General features: G+C 40.9%; 1 protein-coding gene across 11 annotated transcripts in view; it reads left to right on the top strand.

Annotated features, from left to right (window-relative positions):
- The window catches only part of APBA1 (amyloid beta precursor protein binding family A member 1), a 156,115-nt gene that overhangs the window by 54,847 nt on the left and 81,694 nt on the right, over positions 1-19,574 (top strand). Inside the window, exon 1 of one of the 11 annotated variants that reach the window (XM_053299372.1) lies at positions 41-60. The exons of the other annotated variants lie outside the window; for them this stretch is intronic. The gene's annotated coding sequence lies outside the window, so the exon portion shown is untranslated. Of the gene's footprint in view, positions 1-40; positions 61-19,574 lie in introns of those variants that run through there. 11 annotated transcript variants of the gene reach the window in all.

Below are 19,574 nucleotides of genomic sequence, written 5' to 3' on the forward strand. Positions count from 1 at the left end.
CCTAAAGGGAGCAAAAGCCTCAGAGGAGGGATGACTCCACAGGGCCATCCAAGCAACCAGGTAACATGGCATTCCGCCAGTTCTCTATTTTTTTCCATCTATGTGCGGAATTAATTTTGTTCTGAGCAGCAGTATCAAGACAATATGTGTGGACATGCATTCAGAATGGGGCCTTCCTGATTCAACCTGAGCACGATCTAAAATTAACTGATTGATTAAGTCCCATCAAGTTGGTGTCGACTCTTAACGACCACATAGATAGATTCTCTCCAGGATGATGTTTTCAACTTGCTTTTAAGGTTTCTCAGTGATGCATTCGTTGCTGTCATAATTGGGTCCATCCACTTTGCTGCTGGTCGTCCTCTTCTTTTCTTTCCTTCAACCTTCCCCAGCATTATGGACTACACAGGGGAGCTGAATCTTCTCATAATGTATCTGACATATGATAGTTTGAGCCTGGTCATTTGTGCCTCAAGTGAAACTTCTGGATTTATTTGTTCTATGATCCATTTGTTTGTTTTCCTAGCTGTCCATGGTATCTTCAAAAGTCTTCTCCAGCACCAAACTTCAAAAGCGTCAATACTTTTTCTATCTTGCATCTTCAGAGTCCAGCTTTCGCATCCATAGAGTGTCACGGGGAAAAACATTGTCCAAACAATTCTAATCTTTGTAGGTATAGACATGTAATGGCATCTAAATATCCTTTCCAAGGCCGTCATTGCAAACCCTACCAAGTGCGAGTCTGCGGCATATTGCTTGACTGCTGGATCCTTTACTATTGATGGTCGATCCTAAAAGGCAGAAGCTATCCACCACGTCATTGTCTTCATTATCAATTCTGAGGGAACACTGGTCTCCTCTCCAAATGGCCAGACATGTTTCAGCAGGGGTACCCATAAGTGACTGGAGTCAAAGGTTTGTTGTCATGCTTTTATCTCTGCTGTCAAGTTGTATGGAATGCATGTAGCAACTGTGCAGGCTATATGGAGGCCTCCTTAGTGCTGGCATTCGGTTGAGTTTCCAGACACTTGCATGATGTAAATTTCTCCTTATAATGAGAGGGAAGAAATGTTTCTCAGTTAAATCTGCTTGGTCTTCCAATGAGGGCATGTTTGCAGTGCAGTTTGATAGTCTGTAGCACTCAGTCAGAAAACATGGGGAAATTCCCCTGTATAGAATTTTCTGCATTATCTCCCACAAATGCATATCATCACATTCAGAGGCTAACAGAATTAGTGAGGACCTTGTTGGCTATCTGGTTCAACTCGCTGCTTAATGCAGGAAGTCGAGAGCTAGAACATCCCCAACAGATGGTATCCAGCCTCTGCTTCAAGTTCTCCAGAAAAAGAGACCCCACTACCCTTCGTAGTCATTGGTTCCATTGTCCAAATACTCTTAAGAAGTTTCCTCTTAATGTTGAGCTGAAACCTAATGTGGCTTAAGCCCATTAGATCCAGCTCTCTCATCTGAAGCAGCGAATCAGTCTTCATCCCTTTTTACATGACAGCCCTTCAGGTGTTTGAAGAGTGCAATCATGTCCCACTTCCAGTCTTCTTCTTTGGCTAAATATACCCAGTTCATTTGACCTTTCATCACAGGGCTTGTTTTCCATCTTTGATACCATTCTCCGAAGCCATTCCATTTTTGTCTACGTCCTTTTTAAAGTCTGTTCATCAGAACTGGACACAGCACTCCAGATGGAGTCTGACTAGTGTGAAATAAAGTGGACTTCTTGTGACTTGAAAACCATAGTTCTGTTAATACATCTTAACATTGTATTAGCCCTTTTTGCAGCTGCATTACGCTGCTGACTCATGTTCAGCTTGGGATTGACAGCAGTCCTGAGGACCTTTTCATATGTACTACTGCCAAACCAGGTATCCTGTATCTGTGCACTTAATCATTTTGCTTAAGCACAGAACTTTGCATTTGTCTCTAAATTTCATTTTGTTAGTTTCAGCTCAGCTTTCCATTCTGTCAAGGTCATTTTAAATTTTATTTCTATATTCTGAGGTGTTAGCGGAACCTCCCAATTTTGTGTCATCTGCAGACTTGATGAGTATTTCCTCCACTTTTCCACCTGTCATTGATAAAAATGTTGAAGACTACCAGGTCCAGAACAGAGTCCTGTGGCACCCTACTCAAAGCCCCCCTCCAGTTTGATGAGGAGCCATTCATGAGCACTCTTTGAGTATGGATTTCCAACCATTTATGAACTCACCTGATGGTTTTATCATTTAACCCACATCTGACCACTTTGCTAACCAAAATATAGGTAGCTTTGTCAAATGCTTTTGTTGACAAGCAGTTAAATAATGCTCACAGCATTCTCACACTTCAATAAGCTAATGACTCTGTTTTTTTTTTTTTTAATGATATTAGTTTGACAAGATTTGTTCTTGATAAATCCATGGTGGTGTCCCCTCCCCCCATGTTCACATATTGCCTGATTTTATAATCTATTCTAGTATCTCCCTGATATTGATGGCAGGCTGACACAAGTCTCTAGTTACCTAGATCCTTGTTTCTCCTCCCTTTTTGAGCCCCTGGTGGCGCAGTGGTAAAACTGCCGCCCTGTAACCAGAAGGTTACAAGTTCGATCCTGACCAGGGGCTCAGGGTTGACTCAGCCTTCCATCCTTCCAAGGTCGGTAAAATGAGTACCCAGAATGTTGGGGGCAATATGCTAAATCATTGTAAACCGCTTAGAGAGCTCCGGCTATAGAGTGGTATATAAATGTAAGTGCTATTGCTATTGCTATTTTTGAACATTAGTCTCTCTCTGCAAGGTATGATTGATAAAGTGCACCGATGGTATAGATATGTGACTAGTCCTCTTTCCTTCTATGGACTTAGGAAAGGAGACCACTCTTTGCATACATGGTGCCAGTTTCAGAAGTACGTAAAATGCACTGCTGAACTCTTTCAAAACCTCCCTGTGGATGTTCACTTAGAATCCTCTGCAACTTTGAAAGTTTTCCTTTTCCTGTAATTATTTAGGTCACTTTTGTGCTCAGTGGAAAAAGAGTTCTCCCCATAGGTAATACTTTTTAAAGCTTGACATTTTTTCTGTTTATCGCTCCTTCCCCTTCTCATCTTGACAGAATGTCTGCCTAAATGCTCCGTATGCATTTGCCCTTTTCTTTGCTATTTTTAACTTCAGAAGTTTTCCTCCGCTGAGGCAGAGTTTTTTGCTTCCAGATAGCCCACACTTAACAGGCAGCACTCCTTCCTCTGCTCTGGCTGTGTTTTCAAGAAAACTGTAAAATGGAAGGTCCGAATTACTCCCTCAGGAGGAGTGGGCAAGATGGCAAACAAAATTTAGGCTGGCTCAGCAGTGGGAGAGGGGGGAACAGCAAGAGAATGATAAACATCTGCTGTGTCTGGGAACTAAAGGGCCTTCTCTGCAGCACTAGCTACATTACCTGAAGGGGAATTCATGGCTCAAAGGTAGAGTTTATTCAGACAGATTAGGTGGGCTGCAGATTTCTGCATGCAACAAGAGTGTTGCTCTAGCCATAATAATTTTGATTTTAAAAGATATATAAATCTGGCTCTCTTAGAGTTGCATCTGGAACATATTTCCTTGCAACCATAAAGGAAAACACAGTGTTGGCAGTATGTAACTGATAAATGGTGGCAGCAGCAGCAGCAAAAAGCATTTCCTTTTCCACCAGTGTTTGAAACATCTCAGATATTTGCATGAGTCCAGGCTGGCAGCATTGGATTAGAAGCTCTTATTATCTTGCAGACATTCCAGTGGTAAAGCAGGCATACCAGTTAGGGTTGTTTTGGTATTTTGGATCTCTCTATGGATGTTCCAGGTTTCTCGAGGTGGCAGTGCCATCTGCTCACGTGGTTGGATCTTTGGATCCAAACCATGATTAATGATTTTCTTTTAAAAACTGTTACTGGTTTGTCCTTACGTTCTGGGCAGATCTTAATTCTACTTGACAATGAGCAATTCTCTACCTTTTTACTCTTTATTTTTGCACAGTATATCAGCTTTTAATTAAAACATCTTATTGGTTTTCCTTTTTACCTAAATGAGAGAGAATATATTTTTTGCTTGAATGACACAAGTTTCAGAAAAAAACAGCCAAGTCTCTGTCTCCCTGTTAACATTGTATGCCCGGGTGGGGGCGAGCTCTTTTAAGTGCTGCAGGGAGTTGATACTATTAACTATTGTATGTTGCTGTATTTCTTCAGATTGAAATGTCTGTTCTCTTTCTAGCCTGTGGCATTTGTGCTCTGTAATGGACATTGTTGAGGGATGCTGGGAATGTTTGCAAAGCTTTTATTTACCGATTCAGATCCCTATATTTTAGGAAAGCAGGTGGTGGTTTCTTCTGCCCAGAAAGAATTTTCCTAATCTCTTGCTCCACAAGGTAAGGTATCTTAATAGAGTGTGTTAAGGTCTCATCTAACCAAATAATAATTTAAAAATGCAGATTTTTGAGGGGTGTGTGTGTTCTGATTTAGAAAGCAAGCTATTTTTGTAAGCCAGAAAATTGTGTATAGTGAAAGAGCTTCAGTAACAAGAGCCTTAATTGATAGAGTATTGTCTGGATGACACTGGAGAACTTTCTTGCAAGGATGTGGTAGAACCAAAGAACTCCAGGAGGAAAGGGGGGGATAGCAGTGGCAGCACGTTGTGTCCTATCCAATGGTAGGAGAGCATTTATGCTCACAAACTGGTGTGGGTGTATTGGTATCCTACAGTGTAGGTGGGGTTTCTACTGAAATCAGCACCTAGGGCATAATAGCACCTATTTTCACCAGGAGACAACTCAATAGGTATGCATTTCACCTGCAGTACTCTGGTGCTTCTGCTTTCTCAAGGTGTTGATGGAGGTGCTGATGGCTATGTGAATGGTCCATCTAATTCCTCAAATTAAAATGCCTCATATCTGCTGCTGCAAAGCAGATTCAGTCCTCAGATACCCCAAGGCATAGAGTCATGTGTGAAAAATCTCCAGAAGATGCAAAATTGTTTGTGGAGCTGGTGCTTATTCTCATTTTCTAATCTGTTCTTTACAAGCTTGAGTAGGATCTCTTTTGGGCTGCTACCTCACAATTGCTGGGGCAGACTGAGAGGTGAGCAGCAAACTCTGCTTCAAGTCTGTTTTGGTTCTCAGAAGCCTGGGTTTGAGTGGTAATTGGTATCAGTGGCGGCTGGTGGTTGCAGGGACTGAGGAGCATCAGGCAGGGCAGGTGATTGGTGGAACCACAGGTGGTGAGAAGTAGAGCCAATTGTGGGCAGCTGATGTGGAGGTGTAGCCAGGACTTTGTGGGTATCTCAGCAATAACTGGCAAAATGTAGATTTGTAGCTAACGAGTGGGATCAAAATACAAACACACACACACACAAGCACCCAAATCTCAATTGCTCATTAGCTGAGATACAGAGAAATATGGAAAACATTTTTTTCCTTTATAGTGCTTAACAGGACTACAGTAGTGTGTAGATATGTATCTAACATAGCAGGACCAAAACATAAGCACACACACATGAAAAGCGACAGGTAGAACACAGACTAGCTACAGAAGGCTGCTTCTGTGGAGAGTAAACACATTCTGAAGTCACTAGGGCAGTTCTGTCTGCCTGATTATTAAAAAAATGAATACTGATAATAATAAATAACAAGAAGAAAGAGTGGTACAATGGTTAGCGTGCTGTACTAGACTGGGGAAATCCAAGTTCAAATCCCCATTCAGCCATGAATCTCACTTGGTGACTCTGGGACAGTCACTTATCTCTCAACATAACTTTTCTCCATAGGGCTATTGGAGGATATATGTAACCATATGCAACACTCAGGGCTTCTTGAAAGAAGCATGGGCTATACATGTAAAAGTAAATAAATCTATATAAGCCACAGGTAAAGCAGAGACCAGCTACGAAAGTAGAGAACAAATGCATTCTGAAGTTACAAGGGCAGCTCTGCTTGTCTATTTCAAAAATGCATACATAAATAACAGAAAAATCACAGGAATTTCAATTATGCTTGCTACAGCCATGAACCATCTCCTGTAACTCAGAGAGCATCATGGGAAGCAAAGAGGCATGGAAACAGCATTTCCCTACCCCATGCCTGCTGAACAACTGGTGCCACTCTCTGCCCGCCTTGGGTGCCCATCACTTAGCCTGGCTGTCCATCCTAGCAAGCAACAAATGTGTTTGTTTGTTTTTTAAAAAGAGATTACTTCCTTAATCCTGGCCTAATTAACCATAACCCCTAGTGGACATATTAATGTTACAGATACTGACCACAATCTGGAGAAAAACCTGGTGAGCTCTCTGCATAGCAAATGGATTTTTAAAATTATTTCCCTTCCAACAGAATCCATTCCTTCTTTACACCACACCCACATAGAAAGCCACTTCTGAAATTATTTGAAAAGCAGTTTGGACTAAGAAATCCATGCATATGCCCTAAATGAACTTTCTGGCTTCTTACGCCAATTTCTAAACTCATTTGTCCAGTCTTACAGTTTGCTGTTCCTTCCAATGTTTTATGGCATGTCATTTTGGGAAAGGGTCATAATGCTTTGCATACAGATCAGATCAGAGAGCAAGGGAGGGAAAGCAGAGGTTGCATTCCTCCCCTCCAAACAAACACAAAGAATACAACAAAATATCACACTTCACAGCCAGCCAGCCAGCCAGCCTACCTGCTCTTTAACCAAAATGGTGATTGGATTTTTCTAAAAGAAAAAGACTTCCCCACCCTCCATGCACTCTGGCTGCCTGAGGAGTCAATCAGCCTAGTCCCTCTCTGATGATTGGTTTATAGGGTGCTCCTAGGACTGCCCACTTTGCAAAAAAAAGCATGCTTATTGGCTCCTGCCTTATTAATATTTTAAAAGATCTGGGGGTTTTAATTTGTTCTTTGAGGTTGGTGCTACCATCCCTCACCTCACAACTCTTAAAGAAGCAGCAGACTGCAGGCAAGCGCAGCAGGGGAACAATAGAGGGAGGCAGAAGGCACACAAAATGGAGGCAGAGACAACATGGCTGACTGAGAAAGTTAAGATGGGAGCCACCCACTTTACCTATGGATCAGATCCACCCTGGTTGGTATCTGTGTGTGTCCTCTGTCCCTAGCTTCCATTTTATCAAGAAGTATGCTCCTGTCACCCACCCACCCTCATGCCAATAGCTCAAATTGGGAATTTGGTAGCTTTTCTGAGTCTTTTTAAATGTAAAGTGTGCCGTCAAGTCGATTTTGACTCCTGATGCCCACAGAGCCCTGTGGTTTTCTTTGGTAGAATACAGGAGGGGTTTACCATTGCCTCCTCCCGCACAATATAAGATTGTGCTTTTCATCATCTTCCTATATCACGGCTGCTCAATATAGTACCAGCGGGGACTCTAACCGGCAACCTTCTGCTTATTAGTCAGGCATTTCCCCGTTGCGCCACTTAAGGTGACTGAGTCTTTTTACAGTGTAGGAAATGTGGAGAGGCTATCAGAGCAGGCTCCCCTGTTATTTGTCTGACTGCCCCAGAGACAAGTCTGTAGTCTTACAGTGATCCAAATGGTCCTCCCTCATATTTAACAGAACTCACATCTGTGGATTAAATCTGAGAGGATTTGGTAGTTCAGTAGATTTGGACCATAAGCATGTTCTGTATTATTGCTGTTGAGAAACTTAAGTAGTCAGTCAGTGGCCTGCAGAAGACTTGCAAGAGTTATTGTTCATGTTGCAGTGCAAGTTAACCGATGCCGACTGAAGGATGTTGGCTTGTATATTTGCATTCACTGGAAATAGTTGCATACAAGCAAGGAACTGATGGATGGAGTGAAGCAATTGGTGGAAGATAGAATATTAATGTAAAATAATGAAATGCACTGCTAGGCATCTGGCTTTGGGGGTGGGTGTTCTCAGCTTCTTAGAAGAAGGTGTTGCATCAGTGATTATAATATTTCACAGAACTTATTTGCTGCATTAGGGCCAAACTAGAAGCCTATTCAGGCCTTATATTGTATGAGTGTGGAACACATTATTATAATTTATGAATAGAGCTTAGAAGTGATGTTAATTGCATCATTTGGCCATGTATATGGGTGTGTGCTTTTTTTTTTTTTTACACAGCAGGTGTGTCCTCTCCATCTGGATTGAGAACCTGTAGAAGGAAAGGGTTATATTCTGCATCCCCATCACAGTTCCAATCCTGGTTACCCTTCCCCATGGCTTCTATTTAACAAAGTAAAAACCAAATGGGGCCAAGTGACTTGATTAACATTGCATCTACTTTGGCCCTCTGCAAGCCACTTTCTATTAACCTATCCCACATTTGTAATATTGGGATATCTTATTTGTTTCTTGAAGGAGTATTGAGATTTTGTATGTGGAGTGCTTTGCATATTTAAATTAAAAAAGGAAAGGTTGTGCTGTCGAGTCGGTGTGTATACCTGGCGACTACTGAGCCATGTGGTTTTCTTGGTAGAATGCAGGAATGGTGTACCATTGCCTTCTCCCGTGCAGTATGAGATGATGCTTTTCATCACCTTCCTATAGGAGTTTCCCATATTCTGGAAAACACACCAGCGAGGATTCGAACCAACAGTCTCCTGCTCTCTAGGCAGGTTGCTTCCCCGCTGCACCATTAAGTGGCTCGCATATTTAAATACACAATTTAAATAGTAGCTGTAGAAGTTTGCTATTTTGTTCAGGGTGGATTTGATTTAAATCAAACTGATTTAAATCACGATTTAAATCACTAGCAGGGTGGATAAAAATCAATGATTTTTTTTAAAAAAATCAAAAAAATCCAATTTAAATCAAAAAAATCCAATTTTTTTGATTTTTTTAAAAAAATCATTGATTTTTATCCACCCTGCTAGTGATTTAAATCGTTATTTAGATCGTGATTTAAATCAGTTTGATTTACATCAAATCCACCCTGACGAAGTAGGGAGAGAGATATTGAAGTGAATCAAGATAACTGCCTTTAATGTGATGTCCTCCCCGCCCCCTTGAGCCCAAAACGAATAATTCAATTTCAGCAGAAGATCAAGCAATATAGGTCTTCCAAACTCCAAATGAGGCCAGTGAGGAGGACAAATTATGGGAAACATGAGGTTTTCCATACTGAAAATACTTTTACTATATGCAATTGTAAAATGCATTTTATTTGTATAAAATGCATGTATGCTATGCATTAGATAGATGTTGAGGTGCAAAGAACTCCTATCCAGGGTATAACTATGATATTATTGCTTGGGATCTGAACTGGCAGAGGCTATTCTTTTTGGAAATATATTCCCTTATTTATCTACAAGTCATGTTCTCTGTTAATTCCCTCAGAACGGAAGTGTTAAAGATTTCTGTTAAACTATATAGTTTTCTAGGGCAGTTTCCATAGAGACCTGTTAAATGAGTCCCTTGTGAATGCCTAACAATTTTCACAGGCAAAAGCCTACTCACTAATTTTAATTTGAAAATTAGAAATGTAAATAAAGGTACAGTAATGTGTTTTTCTGGGAGTGGGGGGGGATGCTGAGAGATGAACCTGTCTAGAAGATTTCTGAAGTTGCCCTTGGACAAAAATGTTTTTGTTTTTTTTAAAGAGAGGTCAAAATAGTACCGTTGCTCACAGCTGATAGCATGGCTCTTCATTTCAACAGAATGTCCTTGAAGACAGATTTCAAATTTTGGATTTAAATTTACATCTGTAAATTTGAACATGGTTTTTTTGTTAGAAAAGGAGGAAAGAAGTGAATTGTTTTAAAATATGTTGTCAAGCCTTACCTTGTAACAAAAAATTCATATTAATAAGCATCTCATTTTTCTCGTAGTTAAACAGCTATAAAAAGTATTAATAATTGCCAAAGATACTATGGTCCTTTTGTACCAAATAAATAAATAAATAAATAATCTAACATTTTGCTTGAAAGCAAAAAATAATCTCCCTCTCCTGCCAACGTGTACCTTAACACTTCATATCTTAGGCACCTGTCTTTGTAACATTTAACTATGAATTACTTTTTAAATTCAAAATTTAAGGCAGTCTTGAAGGAAACTTATTATCTAAACCCATTTCAGACTGGCTTCTGGGTGGGCTATGGTGTAGAGACTGCCTTGGTCAGCCTGATGGATGATCTCCAATTGGGAATTGACAGAGGAAGTGTGACTCTGTTGGTCCTTTTGGACCTCTCAGCGGCTTTCGATGCTATCGACCATAGTATCCTCCTGGAGCGTCTGAGGGGGTTAGGGGTAGGAGGCACAGTGTTGCAGTGGTTCCACTCCTACCTCTCAGGCAGATTCCAGATGGTGTCCCTTGGGGACTGTCATTATTCAAAATCTGAACTTCAGTATGGTGTCCCTAAGGGCTCCATGTTGTCTCCGATTTTGTTTAACATCTACATGAAACTGCTGGGAGATATCATCAAGAGATTTGGTGCAGGGTGTTATTAGTATGCTGATGATATCCCAAGTTTTTTCTCTGGTGTCCCAGGTTGAGGCAGTGGCCAGAAGTGCCTCCTGTCAGCTTCGGTTGATAAGACAGCTGTGTCCATTTCTTGAGATAAATGAGCTCAGAACAGTAGTACATCTGCTGGTCACCTCAAGACTTGACTACTGCAATGCACTCTATGTGGGGCTGCTTTTGTACAGAAACTGAAATTGGTGCAGAATGCGGCAGCCAAGTTGGTCTCTGGGTCACCTCGGAGAGACTATATCATTTCTATCTTAAAGGATCTACACCGGCTTATAACCTATAAAGCTCTAAACAGCTTAGGCCCTGGGTATTTAAGAGAATGTCTTCTTCTCTATGAACCACACCACCCATTGAGATCATCAGGAGAGGTTTGTCTGCAGTTGCCACTGGCTCGTTTGGTGGCTACTTGCGGACGGGCCTTCTCATTGCTGCCCTGAGCCTTTGGAATGCACTCCCTGCTGAAAAAAGAGACTCCCCATCTCTGAACACTTTTTAGAAGGCAGTCAAGATACATTTGTTCACCCAGACTTTTAATTAGGTACTGCTTTAATAGTTTGATGGTTTTTAATAGTTTTAATGTTGTTTTAAATTTTAAATTGTTGTAATGTTTTAACCTTTTTATTTATTTATTTATTTTTATAAACTGCTCAGAGACTTGCATTTTGGGTGGTATACAAATATGTTAGTTAAATAAATAAATTAAATGTTTCCCCTTCCCTCATCCAGTAGTATGGTGTCAGTACCTTACACTTACTATGGACAGTTCTGGACAATGTCTAGATAGAAAGGCACAGCAAAAATATTTTAGAAAAAAATTAGAACATCAACAGGCTTTAAAAATTTGCATATTTGTGCTGATCTTTTAAAAATTGTCTCCCTGTCATGTGTCTCTATATGGAAAATATCTAAATTGTATTATCTGGAGTATGACAGGATAATATGGGGCTGATTCATACATTACTGCAGGGGCGATGCTTTCCTCTGGCTTCTTCCCATCCAGTTTCATCAACATTTGAATGTAAGAACCACATGGGTAGGGCCAAAGGCATGGTTTTGCACCTCAAGCGCCAATCAAGGTGTCCTTAGAAGGGTAAAGAATTGCTTAATTGACCCTACCCATATGGCTCCTGCTTCCAAATGTGGTACTAGAGAGATATGGGAAAAAGCCACAGGGAAATGCTTTTTTGTTGCTGTGCTAGCACATGTAATAGCCCTTGGGCTATGCATTTTTGCATTGGTTCCTACTCAGCATAGGAGAAATGTCCTTTTTAAAAATCTGAGTATAGCTTCTAACGTCTTCTATTCTAAAACATTGTATTATTGTGTACAGGAGAACCTCGTTACTTGCAGGAGTTCCGTTCCTCACCTACTGCCATGAGTAACAAGGCATTACAGCTATGGGGAAAAGGGGGTTGGGTTCTAGGGTGGAGGTGATTTTTTTTTTTAAAGCCCACAAACAGCCCAGAACTTACTGTGGCATGCTCCGTGGGTCCCCCATGTGCCCAGGAATTCCCCCCAAAGGAAGAACTGCCTCAAAAACCCCACAGAAAACCATAGGGAAAATGTCTCATTTTTGAAGAAATGAGCCACAAAATAGGACGGAAGTGACCTCTACTGTCACTTCCGGTCCTCTAGGAACCATGGATATGTGGGTTTTAACCCTATCGTATCCGCAGATACTGGAAACGGGTGTCTATTAGTCACCCCGTGAATAACAGTTCCGCAAATAGAGGTTCTCTTGTATTCCTTTTCTTGGGCATATTCCTTGAGCATTTTCCTTTTCTTGGGTTAGGATGTAATAACCATCTTTCCATTTGCATTTCGGATAGGTGGGTGCCTGACTGGTGCTCACCTGCCCTTCCCCCACCTGTCGAGTCTCGGTGTCTGCTTGGCCCAAGAGTGCCTCCGAGAGCAACACCTGGAAGACTCCAGCCAAAGATGCCGTAAACCCACAGCAGAAGACACCAGAAGGTGAGACACTCCCACCCACCCCCACACCTTGGTCAGGTTATAGAACTTCTTAAAATAGGGCCTAGTTGGGGGAAGGGAGGGATTAGGTATTTGTAGGACAGGAGGGGTGGGTTTCAGTTTGAGAGGCCACAGTAATCCACTGCCCTTTGCCTTCTCTTTCCTTAGACATTCTCCATTGTTGCTTGGTCCCCTTAAAAAAAAAAGCACCCCCCCAAAAAAACCTGTTCTTTATTTGCGGGGGATTTGGTTTTTCTAGCTTCTTCATGTGTACCACAGTGTGCTATAGATAGTGCTGTGTGTGGCACACAGAGCATTAATAGACAACCCCCGGGCCCACGCACTCTTAGGAACATAGAAAACTGCCATATACTGAGTCAGACCATAGGTCCATCTAGCTCAGTATTGTCTTCACAGACTGGCAGTGGCTTCTCCGAGGTTGCAGGCAGGAATCTCTCTCAGCCCTATCTTGGAGATGCCAGGGAGGGAACTTGGAACCTTCTGCTCTTCCCAGAGCAGCTCCATCCCCTGATGGGAATATCTTCCAGTGCTCGCACTTCTAGTCTCCCTTTCATATGTAAGCAGGGCAGACCCTGCTTAGCTAAGGGGACAAATCATGCTTGCTACCACAAGACCAGGTCTCCTTCTCAAAGGCTACTATTTGGGGAAAAGGTTTTAAAAATTAAAAACTGCTTGCTTGCCCATTTCTTTTGTGGGTTGAGTGGTACGTAACACCCATCATGTTCTACCACCCAACTTTGGTTTCTTTAGAACCTACCCATGGGGAACAATGGGGTGATTAGAGTGCACCATTGTTCCCTATGGCTGAATCATTTGAATCAATTAGAGTTAATTCATTGAAACAACTGGCAATGGCTGTTGTTTTGACAAATTGATTCAAGTATTTTGCGATGAGATTCAAGCTCGAATCTAAATGCAAAATAAGATTTGTGCGCATCTCTAGAGGAACTACAGTATCTGTGTGCTGGAACTAACGTTCTAATTTGGATACGACATACAGTACTTAGAAAAATATTCCTCATTCTGTTGCAAGATGTGATTCGGAGATGCCACTCTTCATTAAGGTTTTAATTATGTTTAGAAAGCAAGCAGACTGTGTGCTCAGCTGCCTCGGATCAGTTATTTCAACTAACAGAAAGCCATGCACTGCTTAAATTAAATAGGAAGGCTGCCTTATAAGATGTCTAGATCCATGTTCTCCTTACAATTGCAGGAGAAACATAATATTACCTTGATGAAAAGGTACTTTCAAAATGTCCTGGCTCCTTCTGGTATTCACTTTTGGAAATAAGAACACCAGTGTTTGTTTTCACTTATAGAATGAGAACATTTTCACACATTATAACTTTTAAAAAGAGTATTACATGTATTACAAAAATTCTGCCCTTTAGGAACATAGGAAACTGCCATATACTGAGTCAGACCATTGGTCTATGTAGCTCAGTATTGTCTTCACAGACTGGCAGCGGATTCTCCAAGGTTGCAGGCAGGAATCTCTCTCAGCCCTATCTTGGAGAAGCGAGGGAGGGAACTTGAAACCTTTTGCTCTTCCCAGAGCGGCTTCATCCCCTGAGGGGAATATCTTGCAGTGCTCACACTTCTAGTCTCCCATTCATATGCAACCAGGGCAGGGGCGTATCTAGGGTAGGGCAGGCAGGGCACGTGCCCCGGGCGCCACTTGAAGGGGGGCACCATTCTCTAAAATTAAAAAAAAATTAAAATGGTTGCCGAAAACAAAATGGCCACTCCACATGCTCAAATGGCCTCTGTTTTTAGTGGCCATTTAAAAAAAATTAAACAATGGCCACAACACATGCTCAAATGGTCCCTGCGAGGCCCTAGAGGCCAGCGTGGGGAGGGGGAATCTTTGCAAAGCCCCCCAGCCTTTAGGAAGCACCCCGAAGGGGCTACAGGTTAAAAATAATAATATAATATAGGTCACTGTACACATATTTAGTTTGGAACTAGATACAGAGAATCAGGGCTTGTGAATACTGAGCTGAAGCTTCTGAGCTAGGATTGTATTCATTTGCTCTTACTTTGCTTCTTGTGATAAGTGAGTTAAATGTGATTTCTTAATAATATGGCTATTAATGGTGAGTTTGTCATTGAATCAGTGTGAAATCCTTAGTATTAAGGCCCACTGGGAGTTCCTTGCTCTCTTTCTCTCATTTTAACTGTCTTTCTGAAATATATTACAAGCTGTGACACAGTTTACTCTGCATATCTTTTAATTATTTTCAGAGTAGCTGGGAAAAGCCAAATTTTCCATTTATTTTTAAAACTTATGTAATAGTGAAGCTACAATGCATAGTAGAGAATTAGAACAGGTACTTCTGTTTAGTTTTCCAAGTACACCTCCACATAGTATTTGGGTATTCCATGAGCCCCAGCATACTGAAATTTGTAGTTTTCCAGCATTTTTTGGTCTGGCTACGTCCATTGCAAAATAGTTTTTGAAATATTAAAAGATTAACAAGCTTGACTTGCAATTTTCAGCTGATATTATGGTAAAGTTATCTGAAAGATGGGTGTCAGATGTTTGGACAGGGGGCGCAATTTCAGTGTTTGCCCTAGGCGCTATTTTCCCTAGATATGCCTCTGAACCAGGGCAGACCCTACTTAGCTATGGGGACAAGTCATGCTTGCTACCACAAGACCAGCTCTCCTCTCCTCTCTTTCCACACAGAAGATCCAGTGTGGTGTGATGGCTAAAACGTTGTCCCTGGACCAAAGAGGCTGGTGTTCAAGCCCTGTTCAGACATTGTTATATAAGTGTACAGATGTCTGTACACTTTGGTTTTTGTGTGAATAACTGTACCTGCATTCATTTTTAAAGTGAACCTGGGTACAGGGCCCTCAAATGCATGGTACAGATCAGAAGTGTCGTGCTGTACCTGTGTTTAATATAACTTATGAATATTTGTACCTGCATACACTGTACACTCATACAAGTGTTCAACATAATGTCTGAATAGGGCCAAGGTAGTTGTGAAAATAAAAAAGGGATAAACCTTGACATACACCACCCTGAGCTGAGGAAGGCAAGTTGAAAATGTAATGGAGGTGATAATGTCTGAAGGGCTTTCTTTCTTTCTTTCTTTCTTTCTTTTCCACCTTGTGCTCACTGTGCGGGACTGTGACTGTAAACCAGCCTAGGAGAGGAAGAACTTATTTGTTAGTGTTTGAATTTAACTGAAACTCAGTATAGCTGAAACTTATTTACTATCTGTAAATTATCTGTTCCATCTTATTTATTTATTATTTCTCTTTGTAAACCACCCTGAGCCATTTTTGGAAGGGCAGTATAGAAATAGAATAAATAAATAATAAATAAATAAATTAAACTAGCTGCTTTCACAGTTAGCATTTTAAAATGTTCAACAGATACATGCAAACCATTCTCAGTGGGAAAAGAATCTACTTAAGTCAAGTTCATTATATTTAGATACACCTTTCATCTGCCACCTGCTTTTGCTTCCAAGTATTGAGAGACATGTCTTTCCCCCTGCCCTGATAAAGTCAACTTAGCTTTTTCTTAAGTAGGTTGACAGAATGTTTAGCCCAATGAGTAATTTGCTTATTTTAAAAATGTAAATCACATGTCCACTTTCCATTATTTTATTCATGAAAAGTGATGAAAATGCAACTCAGACAAATGCCTGAAACCCCAAACATATAGAATTCTAAATAAACATTTTGTCTTATATGTTGCCTTGATCAGTAGTTAGATTGGGAGATAGCAAGTGAGGGAGAAGTTTTGCAGTTGTGGGCCAAATGTTTTTAAAGGAATCTACAGGCAAGTCTCGTTGCAACCCCACCACACTTGAAGCAATATCTGGAGAGGTCCGTCTCCAGTTGCTGCAGGGCCGGATTAAGCTAGTGCGAGGCCTGTATCATATGTTATGAAGGGGCCCCAAATTTTAAAAATGCACATAAATATTAAAACATAAACTATTTACTTGCATAGTAAAGTGATTCAATTTTTTAAATTTGCTATACAGCCAGATAATATGACAAATGTCTGACACTTCAGTAATACTATTATTTACATGTAGGTATCAATTTCAAATTTCAAAAGTAAGAAAACTACAGTTTAAAAGTTACATTTTCTAGATTTAGCATGAGCAAATTTCTTGATGATACTGGAAATGTCTATTTCATGCAGAAGTTCATATTCAGTGCTCATTAGAGTGAGATTGTTCAGTCTGTTTTGACCCAACATTTGGGAATCCTTGTTAGAGGGAACACTGGGGGTGGCTATGTAGTTATAGGTTGTTAATTATTAGTCTGTTGACTGTTTATTGGCAGGCATTTAACCAATTAAGAAACCACCACAACAGTTTACAGCAAAGGTTTTTATCCTAACCCAGGATTGTAGTCAGAATAAAAGTAGGAAGAAAGAATCATGCACACTGAGCCTCTTAAAGGAAGGGCAGGATACAAGTGTCATGACAAAGCACATATATGCATGATGTGCATACAACATATTCATATTTATGCTGACATTTAGCCACATGTATGTCTCCAATAAACGCATCCCATTCAATGCCATTTATGCCAAACAGAAAGAGAAGTTGCCTAATAGCCTTAGCCAATATATATACAACCACTAATGTCATTTCAAACTAGACAACAGGACGGTATATATGGAGTCATCCCAACTTCTTACTAGGATTTAATAATATAAACAAAGCAAACATCAGTCACAGCCACCAGCAGAATCACAGACACACAGAGTGATTTTTTGCCGGATATCTCTCCATTTCACAAAACGTCCCCCATATGCATCCCCCTCCATTTTTGCTTACTTCTTGAAATATGAATTAATGATTGAAATATGATGCTTAGTTCTCTTTTTAATGAGACTGTTTGCTCAGCAGTCTGAGCAGAGCAGCAGCGTCCACAGCAAACAGAGAGCAGGGAGAAGGGAAACCTGAAAGGGAAGGGAGCCTCCTGTATAAGCTCACTGATTTTCAGCTTCTGAAAAGTAGCATTCTTTCAGTGCCTGCTCAGGAAGCCCGGTGTCCCCGCCCCCTCCACTAATGATTAGCTCGATCGCAGAGCCAGATAAGATAACAGCAGAAACCTGCAGACAGTGCCTGGCTGCAGAGATTCCTCCAGGCTGCTCTGCAAAAGAGAGAGGCAGGCGCCAAGTCGTGGGGGGACCTCGAAAATGCGGGGCCCCTGGCATTTGCTACCTTTGCTAATGGGTTAATCCGGCATAGAGTTGCCACCAGCTCAGCTGGTGGCCACATGGGGATGGGCCTTCTTGGTTGCTGCCCTGAGACTCTGGAATGTACTCCCTACTGAGATATGATCCTCCCCATCTCTGACAATTTTAAAAAAGCATTTGAAAACCTACCCAAGCTTTTCTCTTCACCCAAGCTTTTTCAGCTTTTTAAATTTTTTAGGTTTTAATCTGTGGTTGATTTTTAAATTGTTAAACTGTTTTAAGTTTTTGTATATGTTTTTAACTTGTTTTATGCTATTGTTAACCACCCACAGACAAATGTTTGGGGCGGTGTACAATTTTGATAAATGATAAATAAATAAATATCTGCTGCAGCCTCCTCTTTCCTTTCTTCCTCTCCTCTCTCCCTCCATTTCCTGAAATGTCCGTTTCTGGTAAGTAGAGGAGGAGAGGAAAATTGGGTTGGCACCCAGTCAGCCAAGCAGCACAACATAAGAAGTATGATTTGGCCATGGGGCCACTAGTTGACCAAGCTTTATAAGAAGTATAAAAGCATTTTCATTGACTGCTGTGTGCATTCCACTTTGATATGATTGCCAGGAAGCTGAAACCTGGAACTGTCATGGAATTTAGCATCCTAAGAAACTTAGCTTTCTTTATTTTTAAAATACAAGATTTTGACCTATGGGTTCTGTAGATAATGCCTGGTGAAGTTGGAGAACGGTGAGAATGCCTGGTGAGAAGTTGGAGAGGAGAATTGGGCTGGACATCTAGTGACTGGAGGTTTCAGCACCTTGTCATTTGTCATGCTTACCATTCCCTGTCCCCAGCCCAGCTTGTTTGTCTCTATACTTATTATTCAGTTTCTCCTCCTGTTCCATGTTTGCCAGTCTGTGCTAGATTTTTGAAAATTGAGGTATTTGGTATCACATTGTACTATACACACATACCTGTACTCGTAAACCTGCTCAACACACATACTGTAAAACCTGCTCAAATTGGTCAAAACTTCATTTTTATCACAAAATGAAGTTTTTGTTATGGCAGAATTTGAGTTTTATTTAAAATGTGGTACAATTTGTCTTGGTGATTCTACTCTTATATTATTCAGTGAATGCATAGATCCACTATTTCAAAACAAAACAAAACAAAACTCTGTGCTACCTTACATAGTACTGAATTCCTACATTGAAGTCATTGCTGTATAAGGATCAGTCAGAAGAGATATTACTTTGAATTTGCTTGTTACCCTGAAGTCCCCTACTTTAAAAACAAACAAACAAACAAACAAAAACAGAGGTGCATGGAGTAGAACCACTGTGTGGGGGAGTAGGGGGTTATCCCCATTGTGTGTATGGAGAGGAGTGCGTGCTCCTCCCCTCCCACCCCATATGCACATTTCTCTGAAGGGTTGAAAGAGTGTATATATGCACAAGCTGTGCATGTGATTGTGGACCCTTGAATAGGCAGGTCCACAGTTGAGTGGGGAAAACCTACATGCATATAGTTTGAATGTGTGTGGGCTATTTCAGAGTTTTGGCCAATTGTGTGTCTGGGTTGGGGCCAGCAGCTGCAAATGGGCATTATCCCACTCCTCACATATGAACAACACTCAAATGTATGTTGATTTTGCCCATAGGTTTTTTGGGAAGATGCAGCCGCTACACATACTGTGAGAGAACCATGTGTAAGGTCATTATGTGTTGGGAACTATCTATGGTTGGGTTTCATGTTATTCCTAGACTTGATGGCAAAGAGTACAACATAACATCTCCAAGATGAGAAACCTGTCTACATAGAAATGTTCCTCAGGTTTATATTTATATCCTGCCTTTCCTTGAAGGAGCTTATTGCAGTGCATATAGGTCTATTCCCATTTTGCCCTTGTAAGATTTTATCCTATGAAGTAGGTTAGACCTAGTCTCTTTAAAATAATAACTGTCATG

The sequence above is a fragment of the Hemicordylus capensis genome, chromosome 2, assembly GCF_027244095.1.
Source record: "Hemicordylus capensis ecotype Gifberg chromosome 2, rHemCap1.1.pri, whole genome shotgun sequence".
In the NCBI taxonomy this organism is placed as follows: Eukaryota; Metazoa; Chordata; class Lepidosauria; order Squamata; family Cordylidae; genus Hemicordylus; species Hemicordylus capensis.